The sequence below is a fragment of the Coffea arabica genome, chromosome 5e (genome assembly GCF_036785885.1).
Source record: "Coffea arabica cultivar ET-39 chromosome 5e, Coffea Arabica ET-39 HiFi, whole genome shotgun sequence".
Taxonomy (NCBI): domain Eukaryota; kingdom Viridiplantae; phylum Streptophyta; class Magnoliopsida; order Gentianales; family Rubiaceae; genus Coffea; species Coffea arabica.
Genome location: NC_092318.1, coordinates 29,092,679 through 29,117,242, shown reverse-complemented (window position 1 = coordinate 29,117,242; position 24,564 = coordinate 29,092,679).

The following is a 24,564-nucleotide window of genomic DNA, read 5'->3' as shown; positions in this document are numbered from 1 at the left end:
TACATGGAATAGAAATCCATCATGCAAGAAGTATTTTCCATGCGGGTTCTTAACACAAGCAACATAGATATCACCAAAGTCATGATCATTTGTGTAGAGTTCCTTAACCAATGCGAACCCTAGTAACTTGGCATCCAGAAGGGCAAGCAACGAATGTCTACGTGATAATGCATCAGCCACTACATTCGTTTTGCCAGTCTTATACTTAATGACATACGAAAAGGTGTCAATGAAGCTTACCCATTTGGCATGTCGCTTGCTTAACTTGGGTTGTCCCTTGAGGTACTTCAATGACTCGTGATCAGTGTGTATCACGAACTCCCGAGGGCGAAGATAGTGTTGCCAAGTCTCCAAAGCCCTCACTAATGCGTACAACTCCTTGTCGTACGTGGGGTAGTTTAATGCAGCTCCCCCCAGTTTCTCACTAAAGAAGGCACAAGGCCTCTTGTCTTGCATGAGGACCGCTCCAATACCTACACCAGAAGCATCACATTCAATTTCAAAAGTCTTGTGAAAATTTGGTAATGCTAACACAGGCGCATGTGTGAGTGTGTCCTTGAGGGCGAGAAATGCTTGTTCTTGTGATTCTCCCCAGTGGAACTTGTCATTCTTCTTTGTCACGGCGGTCAACGGGGCGGCAATGGTGCTAAAATCTTTGACAAAGCGCCGGTAAAAGCCCGCCAATCCAAGAAAGCTGCGCACGTCAGGGACTGACGTGGGAGTTGGCCATTGCTCGATGGCCTCAATCTTGGATTTGTCCACCTTGATGCCCTGCGAACTTACCACATAGCCTAAAAACACAAGCTCGTTAGTACAAAAGGTGCACTTCTTGAGGTTGGCGTAAAGACGCGCCTGTCGAAGTGTCTCAAGAACTATTCTCACATGCTCTAGGTGCTCATGCTCACTACGACTATAGATCAGGATGTCATCAAAGTAAACAATGACAAACTTGCCAATAAAGTGTCTCAACACATGGTTCATTAGTCGCATGAAGGTGCTAGGGGCATTAGTTAAGCCAAAAGGCATGACTGGCCACTCATAGAGACCATGTTTGGTTTTGAAGGCTGTTTTCCACTCGTCGCCTTCTTTCATCCGAATTTGATGATAGCCGCTCCTTAAGTCTATTTTGGTGAAAATAATGGCACCATCGAGTTCATCAAGCATATCATCAAGTCTAGGAATGGGATGACGATATTTGACAGTGATAGCGTTCACAGCCCGACAGTCAGTGCACATGCGCCAAGTACCGTCCTTTTTGGGAACAAGTATCACAGGCACAGCGCAAGGACTTAGACTTTCCTTTACCCAACCCTTACCTAAGAGGCCATCAACTTGCCTTTGAAGCTCCTTGGTCTCCTCAGGGCCCATGCGGTAGGCAGGTTTGTTGGGCAATGGTGCTCCAGGAATTAGGTCGATTTGGTGTTCAATTCCCCGAATGGGTGGTAAGCCATCAGGGACCTCGTCAGGGAAAACATCCCCAAATTCTTGCAAAAGAGCAACTATGCTCGCAGGCAACGCCTTGTCGAGCTCAGCAACATCCAAGAGCACATGCTTGCAAATCATGAGAAGTATAGGCTGATTAGAGTTCACCACTTTTCTAACATCTTTAGCCTTAATAATCATGTTGTGCTTCCTAGTGGTAGGTGCGGTAGGTGATTTGTCATGTATACCCCTAGGTGTGCTCCCTTGACCCTTGGTTGATGGCTCACTCGTAGACGTGGAGCCTTTACCAGGGTCGACTGCCTTTAGTTTCCTCCTTTGACGGTCTTGTTCACACTCCCTTTGCAATAGTAGTTGGTCCTCATAAACTTGTGCAGGTGTGAGAGGTGTAAGGACCTTACGTTTGCCATCGTGCAAAAGGGTGTACTTATTTGCTCTTCCATCGAATGTGACGTGTTTGTCAAATTGCCAGGGCCTTCCCAAAATGATATGCGTAGCATGCATTTGTACTATGTTGCACACGATTTCATCAGTGTAAGTACCAATTGAAAAGGGAATGCGTACCTGTTTGAAGACTCGTACCTCACCATCCTCACTTAGCCATTGGAGGCGGTAAGGATTTGGATGCCTGGTAGTGGGGAGTCCTAGACTCTCAACCATGAGCAAACTGGCCACGTTCGTGCAACTCCCACCGTCGATGATGAGACTACACACCTTGTCGCCTATCTTACAGCGGGTGTAGAAAAGGTTTTCGCGTTGTAGCTGCTCGTCCTCCTTAACGCGGGCGGTTAGCACTCGCCGTGCCACCAAGCAACCTACTTCTCCTCGTGTAGGCGAGCAAGCCTCCCCAGCTGACTCCTCTTCTAGGCAGTCGTCTTCGACCAGTTCGGGCATCTCCTCACATTCGTCATCATCAGACACGATTTCGCCATTGTGAGTGATGAGCATGACCCGTTGGTTTGGGCACTGAGATTGAATATGTCCAAACCCTTGGCACTTGAAGCACTTGATGTCCCTACTCCTAGTCTTAGGAGTCTCATGCGGTGCCTTTGAAGTGGACCTGGATGCATCGGAAACCTTGTTAGGGGTAGAATAGGAATGGCGGTTAGAGGTGTTACCTTGGATTCGGTTAGAAGAGGTTGGTGCTGCCGCATTTCCAACTTTGTGGGTCGCCCTTCGTGGTTGGTTGCCCCTCCATGAAGTGGTGTTAGAAGTTTGGAACGTACGTACTCCACGTCTTAGTTTCTTCCCCCGCTCGGCCTTAATAGCGAGTTCTAGAAGGTCGTGCATGTCCAAGTAATGTTGGAGCTCCAAGGCTTCTTGAAGGTCAGGATTGAGACCTCTAAGAAACCGAGCCATCGTGGCCTCATTGTCTTCTTGAATGTTGGCCCTCATCATGGTCATCTCAATTTCTTTGTGGTAGTCCTCCACACTCATGTTTGGTTTTGAACGCCGTTTTCCACTCATCGCCTTCTTTCATCCTAATTTGATGATAGCCACACCTTAAATCGATTTTGGTGAAAATGATAGCACCATCGAGTTCATCAAGCATATCATCAAGTCTAGGAATGGGATGATGATACAGCCCTACAGTCAGTGCACATGCGCCAAGTACCATCCTTTTTGGGGGAAAGTATCATAGGCACAACACAAGGATTTAAACTCTGTTTTACCCAACCCTTACCTAAGAGGCCATCAACTTGCCTTTGAAGCTCTTTTGTCTCCTCAGGACCCATGCGGTAAACCGGTTTGTTGGGTAGGGGTGCTCCCGGAATCAGTCTATTTGATGCTCAATCCCTCGAATGGGTGGTAAACCATCAGGGACCTCATCAGGGAATACATCCTCGAATTCCTGCAAAAGAGCAACCATGCTCGAAGGCAATGCCTTATTGAGCTCAGCAACATCTAAGAGCACATGCTTGCAAATCATGAGAAGTATAGGCTGATCAGAATTTATAACCTTTCTAACATCCTTAGCCTTAATGATCATGTTTTGCTTCCTAGTGGGTGGTTTAATGGGTGAATGATCATGCGTATCACCAGGTGTGCCCACTTGACCCTTGGTCGAATGCTCACTTGTAGAAGTGGAGCATTTGCCAGGATCGGCCGCCTTTTGTTTCCTCTTTTGGCGGTCTTGTTCACACTCTCTTTGTAACTTAAGTTGGTCCACATACACTTGGGCAGGTGTGAGTGGTGTGAGGACCAGGCATTTTCCATTGTGCAAGAGAGTGTATTTATTTGCTCGTTCATCAAACGTGACGGATTTGTCAAATTGCCAAGGTGTGACATGTGTCGCATGCATAGGCACAACATCACACACAACCTCATCTATGTAATTGCCAATAGAGAAAGGAATACGTACCTGTTTGTAGACACGTACCTCACTGATACGTTCCTCGATCAACTTGTTTCGAGACACGTAGCACGTTTGCCCAAGGATCTAGCAAGGTTGTCCAACGCTTGGATTGCGGGACCTAGAATCAAACGGACGACACGATTTGATGTAGGTGGTAGACGACACTCCGATGAAGGTGAATACTCCAGGGGAATAGGTCGGATGAACAATCGAGGACAGGACGCAAGATTGCTCAATAACCCTTGCCAAAGCAAGTTAAAGTGCTCGAACTCTCTTCTTGGAAGAAGGAACGAATTAAACCAATTTTATTGATAAAACGACTACCCTAAAACCTTACAAAGCAAGCCTATTTATAGGCCAAAGTGACTAAGAAAACCTAAGGAAACAATGGCAAAGAGTTCGGTCATCTTGGTGTCCAAGATGGGCCGGCCCAATGAGCTATGAAGACAAATTAATCCAATCTATCAAATACTAAGGCTAAGGCCCTATAGGGCCGGTCCTCTTGAAGGCCCACTTGAGTCCTCGTGGGCTTGGATGATGGTGCAAATGGCTTGATTGTCTCTCTCTAAGCCCTCAATATCTTTGTTGTGAGGCCCCAGTTCGTACTACGTTGATATATTCATTAATTTGGCGGTAACGTTTGGTTTTGGGAGTATTTCGAAAACCCTAAGTAGGAATTAAGATTTAAACCCTAAGTTCCGGTTAAGATTGAAAACCCGTTTTTTTTCTACATTTTCTTGATTAAAAAATTTCCCAGACAAAGTTTATGAGCAAATATCGTTTTCAAATGATTTTTCTAGTATTGTAGAGTTTTTGAGAAATTACGGATATATAACGGACGTGGGACCCACTAGTGCGCAAAGTTCGGAAACATTCGGCCAATTAGGTTAACTTCCGGATACTGTGTAAAATTTATCGGGTGTTAAGAGATAAGTAGAGTGTGTGAAATGATTGATGTGAGAGAGAAAAGAAAGGATAGAAATGCATTTAATGGAGTGACAAGTGTCACATTTCCATTGGTTGAAACCTAAGACAACTATTCACCTTTTTGACCTTTCTTACCCATGAAATAAATATCTCACAAATTGACCAAAATTCACCATTTCTTCTCCTTCTTGTGGCCGACCAACATCAAGCAAAAGGAAAGGAAAAGCTCTCCAAATTTCATGCTCCAATCTTGCACAAATCAACAAACCAACCGATTAAACTTGAAACCTCTCCATAAAATCCCTTAAGTGAGTGATAGTGAGTTGTGTGGTGAAGTTGGTTGGAAGCTTAAGGTGCTAAGTGGTCTCTCTTCTTTGGTTCTAAGGTAAGTGACTATGGAACCCCTCTCTTCTATCTAAAGATGCTTAATAAATGATTTGTGGTTATTATAAGTGTGATTTTGTCGACTATTTCTTGATTTTAGTCAAGATTGATGAAGTTTTCTATTTATTTGGGATTTTTGCTGGTTGCATATGATTACTATGATGTGGCTATGTATGATGAGTGGAAATGTTATGTAATGAAGCGAGAAGGTGGAAAAAGTGGACAATTGCAACCAATTTTGGGTTTGGAAGAAAATCTGGAAAATTAGGGTTCTTGGTTCTTCATTCTGTCCGAAATTTTTGGTCCTAGATAGAGGCCGAATTGGCCTTGGCTCAAAACATGAAAGTTGTAGGTATTGATGAGGTTGAAGTGCCTGCAAAATTTCAGGGCATTTGGAGTAGTATAGAGTGAGTTATGCCATTTTTACTGTTGCTGTTTTTGGTGAACAGAATGTCCGAACTGCAATAGTAACCGTTTGTTTTCACTGGAATTTGTTTGGATTTTGTTGTTGGTGTCTTCTGATGAAATGTAGCTGGACGTTTTAGCTAACTTATGCCTTTGGAATTTCGGCATTTGGACCTGTGTAGGCTGAGATTGACGTATTCCAGTTTTGTGTGTTTTGCAAACCTGTTTTGGTAATTCTGGTTTCGTATTTTGCATATTTGACCTAGTTGTGCTAGGATTTGGACTGAGTGGCCTTCTACATTGTTGTAGCCCTGTTTCATAGCTTCGAAACGGTGGGTCTTACACCCCCATCCGATAACCGTAGTGAATTTGGTGCCATTACCGCATATTGAGGTCAAATACGGTTTGTGATTCTGGTACGTTTTTGGAAAGTTTATGGCTGGAACTTTGGCTTCACATTTGACTGAGTTACAAGCTGTTTGGACTTCCGGCCAAAACACCAAACTTATAGCCCTATATCAGAGCTTTCTAACGCCCTTGGAATTTCATGAATCGGATTTATAAAACCTGAGATATAGCCGAGCAAACAAGGCTTGCCCGTGAAAATGACCAGAAATCTGTTTTGGTCCTGATGACCAATTTCCGTTCCGAATTTGGGTTGCCGACCTTCATGAAAGTTGTTCCATTTGGAATGAACTATCTAACTGCCAATTTTCAGCTCTTTTGACCATGTGTAGCATAGAAAACAGTTTGCACTCAAAACTGACCATTTGTGCATTTGCCAGATTTCGTAAGTGATTGTGTTTGGTTCATTTGGGACTAAAGCCTCCAGTTTCAGTTCTGGATGTCTTCATAACAGTTGTTGTTCATCCTTTAAGCTTCGATATGGCATCTCATATGCCTTAATCCGATATTCGTAGCTCAACTTATGAGTAAACTAGAAACGAGTGTCAAATCTGCCGTTTCCGCTAACGGCCGTCTCCGTTTCCGTTCGTCATATTTATGTGCGCGCGTGCCGTTTTTGCCGTTTTGCTTGTTTTAGGCACGATAGTAGCCGTTTGCGATATTATGTGACACAATCTTCTATTTCAGACGGTGGTGAGCTGGGCGGAACTGGTGGGGCCCACTACTAGCTGTTCATTTCGATCCGACTTCGTACTTTTGCTATTTCAGTTTCTGAGTAAGTATTCAGGCCGGTTTGGTGTGTTTTCTTTGCTATGTGTTTGAGATATGTGAAAAGGGCACTTAGGCGAGGGTGTACTTTATCGCACTCGACCTAAACCCTAATTTGAATGTATAATTGTACTTGGCATCTGTATATGAACCTTTTGGAACCAAAACCCTTGAGCTTGTGGCTCGGGGCGACTTTCGAATAAAGTTTGTGAAGTTTGCAAAGTTTGTGATTTTGAATAATTTTGTGAAGTTTGTGAGTTTGGGGCGAACTCTTGACCTGGTTGGACTATTCGAGCCGGTTAGGGCTTGGTCGAAGGCAGTCCAACTTAGTCTGAGGTCACCAAGTTTGTGGGTTCATGTTATGAACCAATTTTGTGAATCCGGTTCACCGAGAAGGTGACCAAGTTTGTGGGTTCATGTTATGAACCAATTTTGTGAATCCGGTTCACCGAGAAGGTGACCAAGTTTGTGACCCGAGCTTGTGACTCAAGCTCAAGTTTGTGATTTCGTTCGCCCGGGCAAGTTTGTGAGGTGACTGGCCAGTGAGGGTGATAAGGTGTCGGTGGGTGTACAAGTGAAGTTCTACGGACTATTATTTGCAGTCGATGGAGTGTCGGCAGGAGATCACGCATGGCATATGAGTTGGCTTTGGAGCCACCTGTATCCTTATTATGTGATGTTACTTTTCTGCTTTTGCTTTACTCTTATTGTGTAACTGTTATGTGAAATTTATGCTTTCGCCCCTGTTTACTTACTAAGCATATAGCTTACCCCATTCCTTTTGTTTTCCTTAGCAGGGGCCGACGCGGGGACTTTTGGCTCGTATACTAGTATAGTTAGATTGGCTTGTAATAGTTGAATAGTTAGAATGTTTGTTTTTGTTTTGGTGGTTTGTATAAGGACCTTTCTTAGGGTCTATCTTCTGCTGGTTGTGATTGTAGTATATTAGAGTGGTTTGACTCGAGACTTTTGAAGATGTGAGTATAACTTTTGGGATTGTATATATTGTATTTAGTGCTCTTTCGAACTTTAAGTTTTGAGTCCTGGCGCGAGCTAGGCAGGCGGCCCGCCGATACCCTTGGGTTCGCCCTTGGGAGAAGTGGGGTCGTCACAGTTGGTATCAGAGCTTCGGCTTTCGATCTCTGTAGTGTATCCTAGGCTTGAAGTTTAGGATGCCGGACTGTGGAATACTTGGCTATTAAGGTAAATATTGAATGCTACGATTGTGATATTGACTTTTGTAATTTTCCATAAGGCAAAGTGGGGATTGAGTTGATTGCACTTGGAGATGGCCAGTCCCAGTGTGAATCGATTTGGTTCTTACTTAATATTGAAGTTAGCTATTTGGACCTATTCTTTAGGTTTGCACCCTAGGGCCGCCGGGGCGGTGCTGGTGGATTAGGTAGGTTCCGTAGGGGAGGCGTGTAGGACCGTTGATGGAATTTCCTTTTGACTATCTGATATGTTTAATTTGTTATATCTGCCATGTTTATTTTGTTATAACCAGTATGCCTGGCTTCTTTTGTTACCCAGTGATTGACTACATTTTTGGAGCCGTAGTGCTCACGTAAATAATGGATTTTGCACCGACCGGATGTCGGATAACTTGTATATTTTTAGTGTGACTTTGTAAAAATATGTATATTTGAGTATAATCTTTTGAGCTTATTTGTTTGAACCCGGCTTTTACACTTATTCGTACTTGTGTGGTTGTAGACCGGCTACTACTCGAGTGGTTGAACTTTTGAGGCATTGCCTGTTGTGTACTTGACTGCTTTTGAGGATTATTTGATCTGATTAGTGCAAGTTGGAATTTCGAGGACGAAATTCTTTTAAGGAGGGGAGATTGTGAGGCCCCAGTTCGTACTACGTTGATATATTCATTAATTTGGCGGTAACGTTTGGTTTTGGGAGTATTTCGAAAACCCTAAGTAGGAATTAAGATTTAAACCCTAAGTTCCGGTTAAGATTGAAAACCCGTTTTTTTTCTACATTTTCTTGATTAAAAAATTTCCCAGACAAAGTTTATGAGCAAATATCGTTTTCAAATGATTTTTCTAGTATTGTAGAGTTTTTGAGAAATTACGGATATATAACGGACGTGGGACCCACTAGTGCGCAAAGTTCGGAAACATTCGGCCAATTAGGTTAACTTCCGGATACTGTGTAAAATTTATCGGGTGTTAAGAGATAAGTAGAGTGTGTGAAATGATTGATGTGAGAGAGAAAAGAAAGGATAGAAATGCATTTAATGGAGTGACAAGTGTCACATTTCCATTGGTTGAAACCTAAGACAACTATTCACCTTTTTGACCTTTCTTACCCATGAAATAAATATCTCACAAATTGACCAAAATTCACCATTTCTTCTCCTTCTTGTGGCCGACCAACATCAAGCAAAAGGAAAGGAAAAGCTCTCCAAATTTCATGCTCCAATCTTGCACAAATCAACAAACCAACCGATTAAACTTGAAACCTCTCCATAAAATCCCTTAAGTGAGTGATAGTGAGTTGTGTGGTGAAGTTGGTTGGAAGCTTAAGGTGCTAAGTGGTCTCTCTTCTTTGGTTCTAAGGTAAGTGACTATGGAACCCCTCTCTTCTATCTAAAGATGCTTAATAAATGATTTGTGGTTATTATAAGTGTGATTTTGTCGACTATTTCTTGATTTTAGTCAAGATTGATGAAGTTTTCTATTTATTTGGGATTTTTGCTGGTTGCATATGATTACTATGATGTGGCTATGTATGATGAGTGGAAATGTTATGTAATGAAGCGAGAAGGTGGAAAAAGTGGACAATTGCAACCAATTTTGGGTTTGGAAGAAAATCTGGAAAATTAGGGTTCTTGGTTCTTCATTCTGTCCGAAATTTTTGGTCCTAGATAGAGGCCGAATTGGCCTTGGCTCAAAACATGAAAGTTGTAGGTATTGATGAGGTTGAAGTGCCTGCAAAATTTCAGGGCATTTGGAGTAGTATAGAGTGAGTTATGCCATTTTTACTGTTGCTGTTTTTGGTGAACAGAATGTCCGAACTGCAATAGTAACCGTTTGTTTTCACTGGAATTTGTTTGGATTTTGTTGTTGGTGTCTTCTGATGAAATGTAGCTGGACGTTTTAGCTAACTTATGCCTTTGGAATTTCGGCATTTGGACCTGTGTAGGCTGAGATTGACGTATTCCAGTTTTGTGTGTTTTGCAAACCTGTTTTGGTAATTCTGGTTTCGTATTTTGCATATTTGACCTAGTTGTGCTAGGATTTGGACTGAGTGGCCTTCTACATTGTTGTAGCCCTGTTTCATAGCTTCGAAACGGTGGGTCTTACACCCCCATCCGATAACCGTAGTGAATTTGGTGCCATTACCGCATATTGAGGTCAAATACGGTTTGTGATTCTGGTACGTTTTTGGAAAGTTTATGGCTGGAACTTTGGCTTCACATTTGACTGAGTTACAAGCTGTTTGGACTTCCGGCCAAAACACCAAACTTATAGCCCTATATCAGAGCTTTCTAACGCCCTTGGAATTTCATGAATCGGATTTATAAAACCTGAGATATAGCCGAGCAAACAAGGCTTGCCCGTGAAAATGACCAGAAATCTGTTTTGGTCCTGATGACCAATTTCCGTTCCGAATTTGGGTTGCCGACCTTCATGAAAGTTGTTCCATTTGGAATGAACTATCTAACTGCCAATTTTCAGCTCTTTTGACCATGTGTAGCATAGAAAACAGTTTGCACTCAAAACTGACCATTTGTGCATTTGCCAGATTTCGTAAGTGATTGTGTTTGGTTCATTTGGGACTAAAGCCTCCAGTTTCAGTTCTGGATGTCTTCATAACAGTTGTTGTTCATCCTTTAAGCTTCGATATGGCGTCTCATATGCCTTAATCCGATATTCGTAGCTCAACTTATGAGTAAACTAGAAACGAGTGTCAAATCTGCCGTTTCCGCTAACGGCCGTCTCCGTTTCCGTTCGTCATATTTATGTGCGCGCGTGCCGTTTTTGCCGTTTTGCTTGTTTTAGGCACGATAGTAGCCGTTTGCGATATTATGTGACACAATCTTCTATTTCAGACGGTGGTGAGCTGGGCGGAACTGGTGGGGCCCACTACTAGCTGTTCATTTCGATCCGACTTCGTACTTTTGCTATTTCAGTTTCTGAGTAAGTATTCAGGCCGGTTTGGTGTGTTTTCTTTGCTATGTGTTTGAGATATGTGAAAAGGGCACTTAGGCGAGGGTGTACTTTATCGCACTCGACCTAAACCCTAATTTGAATGTATAATTGTACTTGGCATCTGTATATGAACCTTTTGGAACCAAAACCCTTGAGCTTGTGGCTCGGGGCGACTTTCGAATAAAGTTTGTGAAGTTTGCAAAGTTTGTGATTTTGAATAATTTTGTGAAGTTTGTGAGTTTGGGGCGAACTCTTGACCTGGTTGGACTATTCGAGCCGGTTAGGGCTTGGTCGAAGGCAGTCCAACTTAGTCTGAGGTCACCAAGTTTGTGGGTTCATGTTATGAACCAATTTTGTGAATCCGGTTCACCGAGAAGGTGACCAAGTTTGTGGGTTCATGTTATGAACCAATTTTGTGAATCCGGTTCACCGAGAAGGTGACCAAGTTTGTGACCCGAGCTTGTGACTCAAGCTCAAGTTTGTGATTTCGTTCGCCCGGGCAAGTTTGTGAGGTGACTGGCCAGTGAGGGTGATAAGGTGTCGGTGGGTGTACAAGTGAAGTTCTACGGACTATTATTTGCAGTCGATGGAGTGTCGGCAGGAGATCACGCATGGCATATGAGTTGGCTTTGGAGCCACCTGTATCCTTATTATGTGATGTTACTTTTCTGCTTTTGCTTTACTCTTATTGTGTAACTGTTATGTGAAATTTATGCTTTCGCCCCTGTTTACTTACTAAGCATATAGCTTACCCCATTCCTTTTGTTTTCCTTAGCAGGGGCCGACGCGGGGACTTTTGGCTCGTATACTAGTATAGTTAGATTGGCTTGTAATAGTTGAATAGTTAGAATGTTTGTTTTTGTTTTGGTGGTTTGTATAAGGACCTTTCTTAGGGTCTATCTTCTGCTGGTTGTGATTGTAGTATATTAGAGTGGTTTGACTCGAGACTTTTGAAGATGTGAGTATAACTTTTGGGATTGTATATATTGTATTTAGTGCTCTTTCGAACTTTAAGTTTTGAGTCCTGGCGCGAGCTAGGCAGGCGGCCCGCCGATACCCTTGGGTTCGCCCTTGGGAGAAGTGGGGTCGTCACAGTTGGTATCAGAGCTTCGGCTTTCGATCTCTGTAGTGTATCCTAGGCTTGAAGTTTAGGATGCCGGACTGTGGAATACTTGGCTATTAAGGTAAATATTGAATGCTACGATTGTGATATTGACTTTTGTAATTTTCCATAAGGCAAAGTGGGGATTGAGTTGATTGCACTTGGAGATGGCCAGTCCCAGTGTGAATCGATTTGGTTCTTACTTAATATTGAAGTTAGCTATTTGGACCTATTCTTTAGGTTTGCACCCTAGGGCCGCCGGGGCGGTGCTGGTGGATTAGGTAGGTTCCGTAGGGGAGGCGTGTAGGACCGTTGATGGAATTTCCTTTTGACTATCTGATATGTTTAATTTGTTATATCTGCCATGTTTATTTTGTTATAACCAGTATGCCTGGCTTCTTTTGTTACCCAGTGATTGACTACATTTTTGGAGCCGTAGTGCTCACGTAAATAATGGATTTTGCACCGACCGGATGTCGGATAACTTGTATATTTTTAGTGTGACTTTGTAAAAATATGTATATTTGAGTATAATCTTTTGAGCTTATTTGTTTGAACCCGGCTTTTACACTTATTCGTACTTGTGTGGTTGTAGACCGGCTACTACTCGAGTGGTTGAACTTTTGAGGCATTGCCTGTTGTGTACTTGACTGCTTTTGAGGATTATTTGATCTGATTAGTGCAAGTTGGAATTTCGAGGACGAAATTCTTTTAAGGAGGGGAGATTGTGAGGCCCCAGTTCGTACTACGTTGATATATTCATTAATTTGGCGGTAACGTTTGGTTTTGGGAGTATTTCGAAAACCCTAAGTAGGAATTAAGATTTAAACCCTAAGTTCCGGTTAAGATTGAAAACCCGTTTTTTTTCTACATTTTCTTGATTAAAAAATTTCCCAGACAAAGTTTATGAGCAAATATCGTTTTCAAATGATTTTTCTAGTATTGTAGAGTTTTTGAGAAATTACGGATATATAACGGACGTGGGACCCACTAGTGCGCAAAGTTCGGAAACATTCGGCCAATTAGGTTAACTTCCGGATACTGTGTAAAATTTATCGGGTGTTAAGAGATAAGTAGAGTGTGTGAAATGATTGATGTGAGAGAGAAAAGAAAGGATAGAAATGCATTTAATGGAGTGACAAGTGTCACATTTCCATTGGTTGAAACCTAAGACAACTATTCACCTTTTTGACCTTTCTTACCCATGAAATAAATATCTCACAAATTGACCAAAATTCACCATTTCTTCTCCTTCTTGTGGCCGACCAACATCAAGCAAAAGGAAAGGAAAAGCTCTCCAAATTTCATGCTCCAATCTTGCACAAATCAACAAACCAACCGATTAAACTTGAAACCTCTCCATAAAATCCCTTAAGTGAGTGATAGTGAGTTGTGTGGTGAAGTTGGTTGGAAGCTTAAGGTGCTAAGTGGTCTCTCTTCTTTGGTTCTAAGGTAAGTGACTATGGAACCCCTCTCTTCTATCTAAAGATGCTTAATAAATGATTTGTGGTTATTATAAGTGTGATTTTGTCGACTATTTCTTGATTTTAGTCAAGATTGATGAAGTTTTCTATTTATTTGGGATTTTTGCTGGTTGCATATGATTACTATGATGTGGCTATGTATGATGAGTGGAAATGTTATGTAATGAAGCGAGAAGGTGGAAAAAGTGGACAATTGCAACCAATTTTGGGTTTGGAAGAAAATCTGGAAAATTAGGGTTCTTGGTTCTTCATTCTGTCCGAAATTTTTGGTCCTAGATAGAGGCCGAATTGGCCTTGGCTCAAAACATGAAAGTTGTAGGTATTGATGAGGTTGAAGTGCCTGCAAAATTTCAGGGCATTTGGAGTAGTATAGAGTGAGTTATGCCATTTTTACTGTTGCTGTTTTTGGTGAACAGAATGTCCGAACTGCAATAGTAACCGTTTGTTTTCACTGGAATTTGTTTGGATTTTGTTGTTGGTGTCTTCTGATGAAATGTAGCTGGACGTTTTAGCTAACTTATGCCTTTGGAATTTCGGCATTTGGACCTGTGTAGGCTGAGATTGACGTATTCCAGTTTTGTGTGTTTTGCAAACCTGTTTTGGTAATTCTGGTTTCGTATTTTGCATATTTGACCTAGTTGTGCTAGGATTTGGACTGAGTGGCCTTCTACATTGTTGTAGCCCTGTTTCATAGCTTCGAAACGGTGGGTCTTACACCCCCATCTGATAACCGTAGTGAATTTGGTGCCATTACCGCATATTGAGGTCAAATACGGTTTGTGATTCTGGTACGTTTTTGGAAAGTTTATGGCTGGAACTTTGGCTTCACATTTGACTGAGTTACAAGCTGTTTGGACTTCCGGCCAAAACACCAAACTTATAGCCCTATATCAGAGCTTTCTAACGCCCTTGGAATTTCATGAATCGGATTTATAAAACCTGAGATATAGCCGAGCAAACAAGGCTTGCCCGTGAAAATGACCAGAAATCTGTTTTGGTCCTGATGACCAATTTCCGTTCCGAATTTGGGTTGCCGACCTTCATGAAAGTTGTTCCATTTGGAATGAACTATCTAACTGCCAATTTTCAGCTCTTTTGACCATGTGTAGCATAGAAAACAGTTTGCACTCAAAACTGACCATTTGTGCATTTGCCAGATTTCGTAAGTGATTGTGTTTGGTTCATTTGGGACTAAAGCCTCCAGTTTCAGTTCTGGATGTCTTCATAACAGTTGTTGTTCATCCTTTAAGCTTCGATATGGCGTCTCATATGCCTTAATCCGATATTCGTAGCTCAACTTATGAGTAAACTAGAAACGAGTGTCAAATCTGCCGTTTCCGCTAACGGCCGTCTCCGTTTCCGTTCGTCATATTTATGTGCGCGCGTGCCGTTTTTGCCGTTTTGCTTGTTTTAGGCACGATAGTAGCCGTTTGCGATATTATGTGACACAATCTTCTATTTCAGACGGTGGTGAGCTGGGCGGAACTGGTGGGGCCCACTTGATACGAGTCAAGCTATGCCATCAGATAAGGTTCAAGTCCCACTAGGACTGGTTACACGAGATCGAGCAGTTCATTCAGCTTCACCACAGCAAAGACGTTATAAGGCACAGACACGCTTTATAAGGATACGTCTTCTGCCATTTAATCGATTCACCATAGCAAAGTCATTATAAGGTGTGGGCACGCTTTATAAGCTCAAGTCGTCTGCCCATCTAGTCACATTTGCTATTTTAGTTAAGTCGTTTGTAATAAGGGCTTAATGGTCCATAGTCTTGCTTTAATTACCTAAGCGATGACCTCATAAGGTTATTTACCTAAGCGATGACCTCATAAGGTTGTTTACCTAAGGGATGACCTCATAAGGTTTGGTCAAGCCCACAATTCTTAGTCTTATGGAAATAGTCAAGCCTACAATTGTTAGTCTTAGTCAAGACCACAACTCTAGACTAGTTCCACATTTAGTTGTTCATCTCTATGTAAGGCTATAAATAGCCCACACTTCCAATGGTTTTAGGCATTCAATCAATAAATCAGATTTTGAGAGTTTTCTTGGTTTCTCCAAGGCTTCTTGAATACCTTAGAATTTCTCTAGGTGTTCGTGACTTATCAATCTAGAATCGCACTAGGTTGTGGCGTCTTCTACCATTATACCAAGGTTCGTTAACCACGTGATTAACGGGTTGAGGTCATCCGCTCCAAACTTGGTGTCCTCTTGTCGATCCTGAATCTAATCTTTTACGGGTTTCGTCACAAGGTTGGCGACGTTCGTATCAGTTGGTAATCAGAGCTAGTTAAGAGGTATCACGTTATATCCCTTTATTTATTTCCTTTCGAGTCAAGTTGTCCAAAATTCTGTTTTCGTGTTCTAAGTTTGCTATCCGCAATTTCCAGATTTGTTGCATCGTGTTCTTGCGTTATTTTTCCAGATTTGTTGCATCATAAACTTGCGTCTAGTTGTTGTTAATTGCTGTGGTTAGCCTTGTTTGGTCCAGCCTTTCTTTTGTGTCTTATTCTTGATTCTTTGTTTGTGTTTGTGTCTTGTTTCTATCCTGTTATATCCATTTAATTCCAGTCTTTTGTTCTATTTGATCATCCGAGGTTACTGTTCATCCGAAAAAAAAAAATATAGCTGGCTGACCTTACAAAATTCTTGAAAATCTGTCTTGATCAAAACTTGGGTTTCTTGAAGTTCTTGATTGTTTAAAACCACAATCTTGAAGTTCTTGGAACTTTAGTTGGGATTCTTGAAGCCAACCAAAATCTGTCTTGATCAAATCGTGAAATCTTGGATTGTTTTGGGAGGAAATCATCTTCAATTTCGTGTGTCTTGAATTCTAGAAATTAACATCTTGAATTCTTGAAAGAATCTTGAAGTTTCTGGGTTTTGGGAACCAAATTTTGGTAAACAACAAGGCTGCAAAATTCCAGCTGCCAAAATCCTTGTCGTTCTTTCTTTCTTGATCAATCTTCTTTATTGATCACCACAACAATCTTCTTTCTTGATCAAGAACATTTAAGCCACAAAATTTGACTCTTGAAAGCCTCCAGAATTGACCATTGATAAGAAGAAGAATGTTCAGCCATGAAATTTGACTCTTGAAAGCCAGCCTCCATAAGCCACGAAATTTGACTCTTGAAAGCTTCCAAATTTGACCATTGATTGTGATAAATGCCTTCCTAAAAGCTGACCATCAAAAAAAAAAAAGAAGAGCACCAAAACAACCACCAACCCTACTCCAATTCCAAGTTGGATTTGATTAGTTTAGTCCAACTTGAATAAGGCTGTCCAGATTTACTTCAATTTCGTTTTTACAGCCTGTTAAATCCTTTTTGGGATAGGAAAAGGGGATTAGTTCCGGAATAATCCAAAAATTTCCACTATCCATTATTTCCTAAATTGCTGCAACAAGAGCAAGTGTTGGTGCACTCTTTAGGCAGTTGTTATTGAGTCAAATCTTTATAGCTTTCTTGAATCAGTTGTTCTGCTTATTTTTTCCAGTAATTTCCAGCCAGAGTAGTGTCCAAATTTCCAGCTCTTGTATAGAGTCATTTGCCAAGTTTTTGTGTTGCATAACTAGTAGTCCTTTTGTCGTGCATCTACGCATTTTTTCCAACAAATTCCAGCAGATTATTTTTTCCAGTTCTTTTGAGTCATTTTTGTCTTATACCTCCTCAAATTTCCAGCTTATAACGAGCCACATTTGAGTAGATTCTTGTGCGAAGCTAGTTGAACTATTCAGGGAAATTTTCTACTTTCTTCAAGGGAAGCAAGCAGAACCTTGAGAACATTAGAGTGTTTTAAACACTTGAGTGATACACGAGTGACGAGTGTAAACATGTGAGCTTGTGTGGTAAGGAAAAATATCTTTTGTTTCACTAAATTTTTGCAGGTTTCCTCAATACATCATGGCGAATACGAGGCATTTAAAAGCTAGCTTACAACATCTTCTTCCTGATCCTAAGGGAGTCGAAGAAGTGGCATTACGTGGTGTAAATGAGCAGTTGGACATCGTCAAATCTCAGTTGCATTGTTGGTTTTATACTCGTTGTGGTGTCAAAGATAAAACATGCAGCTTGGCCATTGATAGGAGTTGTGAAGTCAATCTTGCAAGCGCTATCATGGTTCACAAATTAAATCTTCCAACCATTGATCATCTTCAACCGTATAAGTTGTCGAGTGCTCATGGTGATGTTTGGGTTACTAAACACACACTTGTACCTATTCAAATTGGCAAATATGTGGATGAGGTGTTGTGTGATGTAGTCCCAATTCAAGTGACACATGTGTTGCTAGGTAAAGCGTGGATGTTGAGGCGAGAAGTTAAATATGATAGACATACTAATAAGTATTCCTTCTTATTTAATGGTCGTCGTTCTGCACTTGTACCACTTATTTATGACCAACTTTGTATTGATCTAGCATACATGAGAAGTGAACATGAGCGTTATAGTATGAAGAAAGAGCTAGATGAGGGAATTGTGACTGATGAGGTAAAATCTGAGGGAGTTGAAAAGGAGAAAGAGGCTAAGAATAATGAGAGGAAAAAGACAGCTATTGAGCATGAGAAAGAGATTGAAAAATCCAAAGTGTTGACTGAGGAAGCGAAAGAAAGAAGGGATAATGCACTGATTTTAAGTTTCAACAAAAATGAGAGTGAGGGGACTTATTGCCATTCTAACAACCTTAACATTGCTCTGTCTAGTGTTCCTTGTTTTGTGCAGGTTAAGCAAAGTGCAATCGTTTTGATCTTACAATGTTCCATCCCAAAGACGCTTGTGCAATTTGCGAGTTTCCATGGAGTTTGTCTTCTAGGAGTTAGATCAATTTGGTTCCCATTCATGGAATCAGATAATTTCAATGCTGTTCACGTCTTTGGAGGATCAAACTATGTGTACCCTCAAGACCTTAGAACCGACCATGTTCCACGAGTTTACACAAGGAGCGAGGTCTTCAATGGTCACTACAATACCTATGCTCATCTTGCACCTAGTCCACTTGAAGCTCCAACTTCACCAAGTCAGCTTCCATACTTTGCAAGCTTATTCAAGTTTGAGGAGTATGATTTCATAGGATCTACATCGCATCACTTTGAGGATCCTTACCTCATGATCACAAGCGATCAAGTTGGGCATACATTGAAACTGGTTCGTGAGATTCAAGGTTCAACAATGTTTACTTTCCAGCTTAGCAAGTGGTTTATGCATTGGATGAAAATTGTGGTAATCATAACAAAATTGACTCGACGGCATGTAACTCTTCTTATCATCATTCATGCTTCAATTTGTGGGCAAATTGCTTTCAAGAGAAGGGGAATGATACGAGTCAAGCTATGCCATCAGATAAGGTTCAAGTCCCACTAGGACTGGTTACACGAGATCGAGCAGTTCATTCAGCTTCACCACAGCAAAGACGTTATAAGGCACAGACACGCTTTATAAGGATACGTCTTCTGCCATTTAATCGATTCACCATAGCAAAGTCATTATAAGGTGTGGGCACGCTTTATAAGCTCAAGTCGTCTGCCCATCTAGTCACATTTGCTATTTTAGTTAAGTCGTTTGTAATAAGGGCTTAATGGTCCATAGTCTTGCTTTAATTACCTAAGCGATGACCTCATAAGGTTATTTACCTAAGCGATGACCTCATAAGGTTGTTTACCTAAGGGATGACCTCATAAGGTTTGGTCAAGCCCACAATTCTTAGTCTTATGGAAATAGTCAAGCCTACAATTGTTAGTCTTAGTCAAGACCACAACTCTAGACTAGTTCCACATTTAGTTGTTCATCTCTATGTAAGGCTATAAATAGCCCACACTTCCAATGGTTTTAGGCATTCAATCAATAAATCAGATTTTGAGAGTTTTCTTGGTTTCTCCAAGGCTTCTTGAATACCTTAGAATTTCTCTAGGTGTTCGTGACTTATCAATCTAGAATCGCACTAGGTTGTGGCGTCTTCTACCATTATACCAAGGTTCGTTAACCACGTGATTAACGGGTTGAGGTCATCCGCTCCAAACTTGGTGTCCTCTTGTCGATCCTGAATCTAATCTTTTACGGGTTTCGTCACAAGGTTGGCGACGTTCGTATCAGTTGGTAATCAGAGCTAGTTAAGAGGTATCACGTTATATCCCTTTATTTATTTCCTTTCGAGTCAAGTTGTCCAAAATTCTGTTTTCGTGTTCTAAGTTTGCTATCCGCAATTTCCAGATTTGTTGCATCGTGTTCTTGCGTTATTTTTCCAGATTTGTTGCATCATAAACTTGCGTCTAGTTGTTGTTAATTGCTGTGGTTAGCCTTGTTTGGTCCAGCCTTTCTTTTGTGTCTTATTCTTGATTCTTTGTTTGTGTTTGTGTCTTGTTTCTATCCTGTTATATCCATTTAATTCCAGTCTTTTGTTCTATTTGATCATCCGAGGTTACTGTTCATCCGAAAAAAAAAAATATAGCTGGCTGACCTTACAAAATTCTTGAAAATCTGTCTTGATCAAAACTTGGGTTTCTTGAAGTTCTTGATTGTTTAAAACCACAATCTTGAAGTTCTTGGAACTTTAGTTGGGATTCTTGAAGCCAACCAAAATCTGTCTTGATCAAATCGTGAAATCTTGGATTGTTTTGGGAGGAAATCATCTTCAATTTCGTGTGTCTTGAATTCTAGAAATTAACATCTTGAATTCTTGAAAGAATCTTGAAGTTTCTGGGTTTTGGGAACCAAATTTTGGTAAACAACAAGGCTGCAAAATTCCAGCTGCCAAAATCCTTGTCGTTCTTTCTTTCTTGATCAATCTTCTTTATTGATCACCACAACAATCTTCTTTCTTGATCAAGAACATTTAAGCCACAAAATTTGACTCTTGAAAGCCTCCAGAATTGACCATTGATAAGAAGAAGAATGTTCAGCCATGAAATTTGACTCTTGAAAGCCAGCCTCCATAAGCCACGAAATTTGACTCTTGAAAGCTTCCAAATTTGACCATTGATTGTGATAAATGCCTTCCTAAAAGCTGACCATCAAAAAAAAAAAAGAAGAGCACCAAAACAACCACCAACCCTACTCCAATTCCAAGTTGGATTTGATTAGTTTAGTCCAACTTGAATAAGGCTGTCCAGATTTACTTCAATTTCGTTTTTACAGCCTGTTAAATCCTTTTTGGGATAGGAAAAGGGGATTAGTTCCGGAATAATCCAAAAATTTCCACTATCCATTATTTCCTAAATTGCTGCAACAAGAGCAAGTGTTGGTGCACTCTTTAGGCAGTTGTTATTGAGTCAAATCTTTATAGCTTTCTTGAATCAGTTGTTCTGCTTATTTTTTCCAGTAATTTCCAGCCAGAGTAGTGTCCAAATTTCCAGCTCTTGTATAGAGTCATTTGCCAAGTTTTTGTGTTGCATAACTAGTAGTCCTTTTGTCGTGCATCTACGCATTTTTTCCAACAAATTCCAGCAGATTATTTTTTCCAGTTCTTTTGAGTCATTTTTGTCTTATACCTCCTCAAATTTCCAGCTTATAACGAGCCACATTTGAGTAGATTCTTGTGCGAAGCTAGTTGAACTATTCAGGGAAATTTTCTACTTTCTTCAAGGGAAGCAAGCAGAACCTTGAGAACATTAGAGTGTTTTAAACACTTGAGTGATACACGAGTGACGAGTGTAAACATGTGAGCTTGTGTGGTAAGGAAAAATATCTTTTGTTTCACTAAATTTTTGCAGGTTTCCTCAATACATCATGGCGAATACGAGGCATTTAAAAGCTAGCTTACAACATCTTCTTCCTGATCCTAAGGGAGTCGAAGAAGTGGCATTACGTGGTGTAAATGAGCAGTTGGACATCGTCAAATCTCAGTTGCATTGTTGGTTTTATACTCGTTGTGGTGTCAAAGATAAAACATGCAGCTTGGCCATTGATAGGAGTTGTGAAGTCAATCTTGCAAGCGCTATCATGGTTCACAAATTAAATCTTCCAACCATTGATCATCTTCAACCGTATAAGTTGTCGAGTGCTCATGGTGATGTTTGGGTTACTAAACACACACTTGTACCTATTCAAATTGGCAAATATGTGGATGAGGTGTTGTGTGATGTAGTCCCAATTCAAGTGACACATGTGTTGCTAGGTAAAGCGTGGATGTTGAGGCGAGAAGTTAAATATGATAGACATACTAATAAGTATTCCTTCTTATTTAATGGTCGTCGTTCTGCACTTGTACCACTTATTTATGACCAACTTTGTATTGATCTAGCATACATGAGAAGTGAACATGAGCGTTATAGTATGAAGAAAGAGCTAGATGAGGGAATTGTGACTGATGAGGTAAAATCTGAGGGAGTTGAAAAGGAGAAAGAGGCTAAGAATAATGAGAGGAAAAAGACAGCTATTGAGCATGAGAAAGAGATTGAAAAATCCAAAGTGTTGACTGAGGAAGCGAAAGAAAGAAGGGATAATGCACTGATTTTAAGTTTCAACAAAAATGAGAGTGAGGGGACTTATTGCCATTCTAACAACCTTAACATTGCTCTGTCTAGTGTTCCTTGTTTTGTGCAGGTTAAGCAAAGTGCAATCGTTTTGATCTTACAATGTTCCATCCCAAAGACGCTTGTGCAATTTGCGAGTTTCCATGGAGTTTGTCTTCTAGGAGTTAGATCAATTTGGTTCCCATTCATGGAATCAGATAATTTCAATGCTGTTCACGTCTTTGGAGGATCAAACTATGTGTACCCTCAAGACCTTAGAACCGACCATGTTCCACGAGTTTACACAAGGAGCGAGGTCTTCAATGGTCACTACAATACCTATGCTCATCTTGCACCTAGTCCACTTGAAGCTCCAACTTCACCAAGTCAGCTTCCATACTTTGCAAGCTTATTCAAGTTTGAGGAGTATGATTTCATAGGATCTACATCGCATCACTTTGAGGATCCTTACCTCATGATCACAAGCGATCAAGTTGGGCATACATTGAAACTGGTTCGTGAGATTCAAGGTTCAACAATGTTTACTTTCCAGCTTAGCAAGTGGTTTATGCATTGGATGAAAATTGTGGTAATCATAACAAAATTGACTCGACGGCATGTAACTCTTCTTATCATCATTCATGCTTCAATTTGTGGGCAAATTGCTTTCAAGAGAAGGGGAATGATACGAGTCAAGCTATGCCATCAGATAAGGTTCAAGTCCCACTAGGACTGGTTACACGAGATCGAGCAGTTCATTCAGCTTCACCACAGCAAAGACGTTATAAGGCACAGACACGCTTTATAAGGATACGTCTTCTGCCATTTAATCGATTCACCATAGCAAAGTCATTATAAGGTGTGGGCACGCTTTATAAGCTCAAGTCGTCTGCCCATCTAGTCACATTTGCTATTTTAGTTAAGTCGTTTGTAATAAGGGCTTAATGGTCCATAGTCTTGCTTTAATTACCTAAGCGATGACCTCATAAGGTTATTTACCTAAGCGATGACCTCATAAGGTTGTTTACCTAAGGGATGACCTCATAAGGTTTGGTCAAGCCCACAATTCTTAGTCTTATGGAAATAGTCAAGCCTACAATTGTTAGTCTTAGTCAAGACCACAACTCTAGACTAGTTCCACATTTAGTTGTTCATCTCTATGTAAGGCTATAAATAGCCCACACTTCCAATGGTTTTAGGCATTCAATCAATAAATCAGATTTTGAGAGTTTTCTTGGTTTCTCCAAGGCTTCTTGAATACCTTAGAATTTCTCTAGGTGTTCGTGACTTATCAATCTAGAATCGCACTAGGTTGTGGCGTCTTCTACCATTATACCAAGGTTCGTTAACCACGTGATTAACGGGTTGAGGTCATCCGCTCCAAACTTGGTGTCCTCTTGTCGATCCTGAATCTAATCTTTTACGGGTTTCGTCACAAGGTTGGCGACGTTCGTATCAGTTGGTAATCAGAGCTAGTTAAGAGGTATCACGTTATATCCCTTTATTTATTTCCTTTCGAGTCAAGTTGTCCAAAATTCTGTTTTCGTGTTCTAAGTTTGCTATCCGCAATTTCCAGATTTGTTGCATCGTGTTCTTGCGTTATTTTTCCAGATTTGTTGCATCATAAACTTGCGTCTAGTTGTTGTTAATTGCTGTGGTTAGCCTTGTTTGGTCCAGCCTTTCTTTTGTGTCTTATTCTTGATTCTTTGTTTGTGTTTGTGTCTTGTTTCTATCCTGTTATATCCATTTAATTCCAGTCTTTTGTTCTATTTGATCATCCGAGGTTACTGTTCATCCGAAAAAAAAAATATAGCTGGCTGACCTTACAAAATTCTTGAAAATCTGTCTTGATCAAAACTTGGGTTTCTTGAAGTTCTTGATTGTTTAAAACCACAATCTTGAAGTTCTTGGAACTTTAGTTGGGATTCTTGAAGCCAACCAAAATCTGTCTTGATCAAATCGTGAAATCTTGGATTGTTTTGGGAGGAAATCATCTTCAATTTCGTGTGTCTTGAATTCTAGAAATTAACATCTTGAATTCTTGAAAGAATCTTGAAGTTTCTGGGTTTTGGGAACCAAATTTTTGGTAAACAACAAGGCTGCAAAATTCCAGCTGCCAAAATCCTTGTCGTTCTTTCTTTCTTGATCAATCTTCTTTATTGATCACCACAACAATCTTCTTTCTTGATCAAGAACATTTAAGCCACAAAATTTGACTCTTGAAAGCCTCCAGAATTGACCATTGATAAGAAGAAGAATGTTCAGCCATGAAATTTGACTCTTGAAAGCCAGCCTCCATAAGCCACGAAATTTGACTCTTGAAAGCTTCCAAATTTGACCATTGATTGTGATAAATGCCTTCCTAAAAGCTGACCATCAAAAAAAAAAAAGAAGAGCACCAAAACAACCACCAACCCTACTCCAATTCCAAGTTGGATTTGATTAGTTTAGTCCAACTTGAATAAGGCTGTCCAGATTTACTTCAATTTCGTTTTTACAGCCTGTTAAATCCTTTTTGGGATAGGAAAAGGGGATTAGTTCCGGAATAATCCAAAAATTTCCACTATCCATTATTTCCTAAATTGCTGCAACAAGAGCAAGTGTTGGTGCACTCTTTAGGCAGTTGTTATTGAGTCAAATCTTTATAGCTTTCTTGAATCAGTTGTTCTGCTTAT